The sequence below is a fragment of the Lemur catta genome, chromosome 14 (genome assembly GCF_020740605.2).
Source record: "Lemur catta isolate mLemCat1 chromosome 14, mLemCat1.pri, whole genome shotgun sequence".
Classification (NCBI taxonomy): domain Eukaryota; kingdom Metazoa; phylum Chordata; class Mammalia; order Primates; family Lemuridae; genus Lemur; species Lemur catta.
The window spans coordinates 38082521-38088520 of record NC_059141.1 but is presented as its reverse complement, the minus strand read 5'-3'; the positions used below and the strand labels follow the sequence as shown (position 1 = coordinate 38088520).

The window sequence follows — 6000 nt, the reverse complement described above, 5'->3', positions numbered from 1 at the left end:
TAAGTTCCTGATGAGCACACAGCTGTGAAATGATAAGACACAGTTTGAATCCATGTTTTGCTAACTTTGATGCATATGCCTTTTCTACGTGTATGACTAATGATTGAGAAGAATAGTATACAAAAAGACAAATGGAACAGAAAGGCAGAAGACATCAGAGAAGGGTAGAAGGAAGGAGAAAAAAAAAGAAAACAGATAGGAATTTATTATAAATTGACACAAAAGAAATGGCCAGGGTGGGAGAAGGCAAGGATAAAAAGGTTCATCTATGGCCAAAATTGTTTTGCCTGGGTGATCATCTCAATTTTCCATTTTACATGGAAATGAATTCTTGTTGAGTGTTTCTGGATCATTTCTTAAGTTTCAGGGAAATGATTAGGATACTTGGTAGGAGCTACATTGGTACCATCATTCATTTCTCTCTCCAGACCTATAGATTATGGCTGCCTGGTATAGTCCTGAAGGAGAGTTAGGTGTATGACCATGGCACAAGATGACTTCTTTACCAGCCATTATGGCCAAGAAAAAGGACCTGTGAAAAGAAGATATTCAATCTATCAGCCGTCAAAATATAGGAAACACATCCAACCTAAGGAGCTTAACATTTAGTAAGAATCAGTGACCTCTGAATGAATTTTTGTTTAAGGATGCTTCAGAGTCAGTTTGAGCTAGGGGACAGTGCTAGGAAACAGCTTTTAAAAATAATAGCTTTTTAACTTAAAGTGGTTGCTACATTACTGACACCATTTTGTGTGTTTCCTACATGGATGCTTTTATGGTGCCTGTATCAATGGCTTTTAAAGTTCTTTCAAAGCAGAGCATCTTATACTGAAGGCCAGGCTATAAGTTATATAAAAGTATGAGTTGCCTCTGTTTTCCCCTGGCCTCCCCGCATGACCTCTGAATCATGTACTTGGGATCCCTGGGATTTTGTATCATATGGTCAGAAACTACTGACCTTAGTTGCATCACCACAGAAGCTATGGATGGTGACTGTGTGATTAATGGCTTAGATTGCAAGTAACACATTTGAATAGGAATCCAGCCTTTCAAACTCTAAACCCCAAAGGAGAACATTGAGTTGGAATTTCAAACCTCAAAGGAAATATATTTTTTTTAAGTTTTAAAAATATTTATGGACCAAATGGTAGCACTGGTTAAAACAGAGCATTGGAAGTTTCCTCAATTCACATTGATTGGGGAAAGCATGAGATAGATAAGTTAGTACTGGCTGCAGGCTCCTCTTCTCTGCTTATTGAGAATAATTCCAGGAAAGAACACGAGAGCAACAATCAATCAGATAAGAAATCAAGGTTGCTGCAGGGTTTTTTTGTGTACGTTTCATTTGCTACATATACGTATATCTTCCCATAAAAATAGATTCTTTTTGACCCTTAGTCTTGTCTAGGGAGATTTCTAGAGTATTTCAACTTCCTAAGGGTTTCACACCACCTCATTTATTTTCTTCTGCTCATTCATGAACAGCATCACCAATAAAATGTGACCTGATGGCATTGATCTGGCCTATATGGAAACCAGGGTTCATCAAGTGAAGACAGTGTAATAAATGACAAAAGATCGACCATCCCTATCTTCTCTCATTGGTGTGACTATTTATTTTCATGTCTTTTCCCCCAACTTGATTGTGAGCCCCCAGAGGATAAGGGTCTCATCTTTATATATATCTATTTACTTATCTATCACCTTTCACCATTGCCACCCCCCACCCCCCACCCCCCCTGCCTGATCTAGGATGTAAGTTCCAATGAAGATGGGAAGGCACATCTTTGACTTATCTAGTGTTTTGTTTTTCCTTCAGCTCCCAGTATGTTACATGTAAATGTTCAATGAATAAATGGTAAGGCACTAGTTCTGGAGCTGTTTTTTGTATTCTTTGTATTAATTTAGAAAATCAATTGCAGGAGGTACATCAATCATTTATTTTATCACATTTCTGCATATTCTTCTATAAAGCTATTTATTAGACTTTCTTTGTTTCTGAAAAGATTTTCTGGTGTTATTTTATTTTAATTGTACACATACAAAGTTAAACCTGACTACTTCTCCTTGTAGTATTCAGGATTGTGTGATCTTTCCATGTTTAATTCATGTTGATGTTTTATAGACTATCAACCAAGAGTTAAAATCTAAAGCACTGAGATCAAAATTCCCTTAAAGAATATTATGACAGACCAGCAGTGGCAATGATGTTCATACACCATGAAAATAATTCCATTACTTCTTCTCTAGGAAAGTTTTCTGATGTTATCTTCATATTTGGATGACATGTAAAAATAGGATTTCTTCTCTTCCTCTCCCTCCTCCCAAGCCCCACAATCCTATGAATTTCTTTGAAACAGACACTAATCCCATTTTAATGGAGACCGTAGATTGGAGTATTTAATAGCCTGTCCATCAGTGAAGGAGCCTCTGATATTTTTGACAAAGGCTAGATGCAAAGGCATATTCCAAATCTCAGTGGAATTTTCCAGTTATCAAACAGGACATCTGTTGCCTTATCTTTTGCTTTTCTGGATTTATACTTAGAATTTTGTTGTTGTTGTTTTATTTGTTTTGTTTTAATATAAATAAATAAATAAACTATGGATCCCATTTTACTCCGGTGTCTTGCCAGCTGAATCAGAGGTGCAGAGATGCACACTTTACTCTTTCATTGAAATTTCATTGTTTACCAGTTTATAAGCAAGTTACATTTTTCTAATTGCATTCTTCCTAAGAGCTTTATTACCACAGTACATTTTGAGTGAAGAGTGCCTACTGCTTGCTAGTTATTCCCCTAAAAGTTGGTTGTAGCTCCTCTAATTAATAATAGTAGCAGGAAACATAGCTAAATGAGGTGGTGCCTGTTGATAGAGTTTAGGGCTTATGAGGTAAGGCAAATATTTCAGGTATCAAACAGATGCTTAGAAATGGAGATGTCATTCATTAGTGTGTTAATCAGTATAAACAGCTTTATTATTGTATAAGCCTCAGGATGAAACCAACAATTTCACTAACTGCAAGATGCTGCCTTATCAGCTGCTAAATACAAAAGATCAGTTGCACATAGGATTCTGCTTTTGGCTGTGACTCTGTCAATTTATTTGATTGAGGATTTCATATAATTATACATCTTCTTGTAAAATTATTTTATCAATGCTATTTAAGATTTACCTTAGCTTCCGAGATCAGACGAGATTGGTCGCATTCAGGGTGCTATGGCCACAGAAGATGGCGGCTGCCCTCTCTTATGTTCTCCTGGATAGAGCTGGAACCCATTCTGCTAAGTGAAGTATTCCAAGAATGGAAAAATAAGCACCACATGTACTCACCAGCAAATTGGTTTCCCTGATCATCACCTAAGTGCACATTTGGGAATAACACTAATTGGGTGTCAGGCAGATGTGGGGCTGGGAGGGGATGGTTATATACCTACATAATGAGTGTGATGCACACTGCCTGGGGAATGGACACGCTTGAAGCTCTGGCTGGGGTGGGGGGGGCATGGGCAATATACATAACCTAAACTTTTGTACCCCCATAATATGCTGAAATAATATAAAAAAAGATTTACCTTAGTGTGGATCAACTCAAGACTTTGTAATATGGCCAAAAAAATGGAAATGGACATCAAACAGAATTATTGATGAATTATCTTTTTGGAAATTTTCATTTATTCCATTTTCTAGGACATAATGACTAGGTATCCTTAAGGGAGCTAATGACTTTTTTGAGACTTCTAATTAAATTTCTTTCTTTCTGTCTTTGTTTCTTTCTTTGTTTCTTTCTTTCTTTCTTTTTCGTTGGAAAGGAGAGACTGGGACAACCGTTTATCCTAAGTAACAAAGAAAAGAGTCTGAGAACTAGTCATAATCTAATTGTTAATATTCACATTAGCTCTCAGAATAACTTTTTGTTCTTGTGAAATTCCTTTCAAAGAGAAAACATGTTTAGTTTTCACCAAATGATTCCATTTCTATGATAATTCTCTGGCTCTATGTATAAATTGGAGACTGAAAAACTACTTGAGTGACTACAGGGACTATTGCAAATTAGTTGGTAAATTTCAACAAAAGTATTTCTTTGGTAGAAAACAGAATGAGCATTAAGCATGACAATAAACTTGACTTTCTGAGGTTTTGGTTTGAAATGTATGAACAGATGGCATTTCTTAAACCATGATGGAAAAATAAATCAGCTTTTTATAATTATTTGTTCATTAGTTTCTTGGATTATGCTGCTGCTGCATCTCCCAAATCTCTGCTGTAAACTCCATACCAGCAGAGACCTGTCTGTCTGGTTCACCTTCTGGCATTGCCTTAGGGCCTCATGGCACCTCCTTCAGGGAAGGTGCTCAAGGAACATGAATGAATAAATGATTGTCCTGGAAGCCATCATGTTAACTCCAGAGGGCTACCCAGTCTTCCGAGGAGCTGTGATTAGATCTGTTAATGCCAGAGTGCATTGCATCCCTGGGGTGATCTAGTTTCCAGCTGCGGAATGGTGGTGGTGTCTCTGCTTTCTGTGTCACAAGGATACCATGATGTTGCCAAAATCATCTTGAAAAAAATCTTAGTAACTGACTTACTTTTCTAATATCTGTGGAATTTATGAAGAATAATTTTTTCTGCCCGTAGTAGCTAGTGATTGTAACAAATCTGTGAAGTAAGTAGTATGGTAGGCTCTTGCTAGCATTCCACGCTCTGGTTCTCAGTGCTCTCATATACAAAATGAGGTGTTGGCTAACAGGATTTCTAAGATTCCTTCTAACTGCAATATTCTATGATTCTATTCTTGGAATTTGATAACTTCTGTTTTATCTCCTGTATACTTAAACACATTGTAAAGGAGTAGACAGACAAATAGAGATTAAAAAGATCAGCTATTTAAGTTAAGGGCATCCAAACTCCTTAACAGTGTGAAGAAAAAAATAGGTGGGTAGATACACATATAAGAAAGAACAGATCATCTTCCTTATTGTGTTTAAGTTGTTTTATCACAAAAACTGTCATTGGGGGAAATGAATGAGTAAAAATAAAAACCTATTTGTTCCCAGAGCTGGAGACTATTACAGTGATTACCTAAATAATCCTTTTCCCAGACGGTCGTTGATTGTCTAGTAAATGGTTAGACTGCTTCAGAAAGTAAACAAAGAAACAACAAAACTTGGAAACTTTTTTTTAAATAAATGTCTTTGACATTTATTTTTTGGGAAAATAGCTTTTTTCAATTTTCATTGGTGCTTGGAATAGTATCAGGTAAACCAGGGACTTAGCAGAAATATTCCTGCTTTATCAAAATTTAAATTATATTTTTCTTTAAAACAACAATTTGTTAAAGTGATATGTATTCCCTGTGAGCATTCAGAAAATAGAGATCATTAAGAAAAATATAAATAAAATAATTTGTTTTTCCATAGTCTAGACATAAATAACATCATTTTAACACATAACTCTCTGGGATATATTGTTATCTAATAAAGATGAGATGTTATTATATTTCTATATATGTATTTTCATAACTTACATGTTCACTCACTAAATTATAAATTTTTATAACATTATATATCTTTCCAATAAGTCATTTTTATTGGCTAGAAAGTTTGGACCTACCAAAAATTTATTACAATTACTTTCCATTTTTGGAACATAGTTGATTATAATTTGCTGTACATGTTAATGATTTCTTATTACAGAATAATCCAATAAATACATACTAAGTCCCTCCTATCTACTAGACACTCTGCGAGATGATTGATATAGGTTTTTTGATGAGATTGATATTGTCTTTTATAATAGATTGCACACTCTATGGGAGCATGACAACAAAAAACCAATTAAGAGAGACCTTAATAAAATAATTCACAGTTGTGATAGTCCTCAGAAGGAGATATTACAAGCATTTGAGATAGACTCTACCTGACAGAGGACAACAGCAGGCTGTGGGGACTTAGTTCAGTTACTGTCATCAGTAATTATATCACTGATTTATTCAAATCAG

At 35.4% G+C, this 6000-nt stretch overlaps 1 long non-coding RNA gene across 1 annotated transcript in view; it reads right to left on the bottom strand.

Moving 5' to 3' along the window:
• Window positions 1-253: 253 nt before the first annotated feature.
• Window positions 254-6000, bottom strand: part of LOC123649880 — an 82992-nt gene continuing 77245 nt past the window's right edge. Inside the window, exons 7-8 of the long non-coding RNA XR_006739173.1 lie at window positions 3175-3280; window positions 254-532 (exon numbers count right to left, since the gene is read on the bottom strand). This is a non-coding gene — a long non-coding RNA (uncharacterized LOC123649880). The remainder of the gene's footprint in view (window positions 533-3174; window positions 3281-6000) is intronic.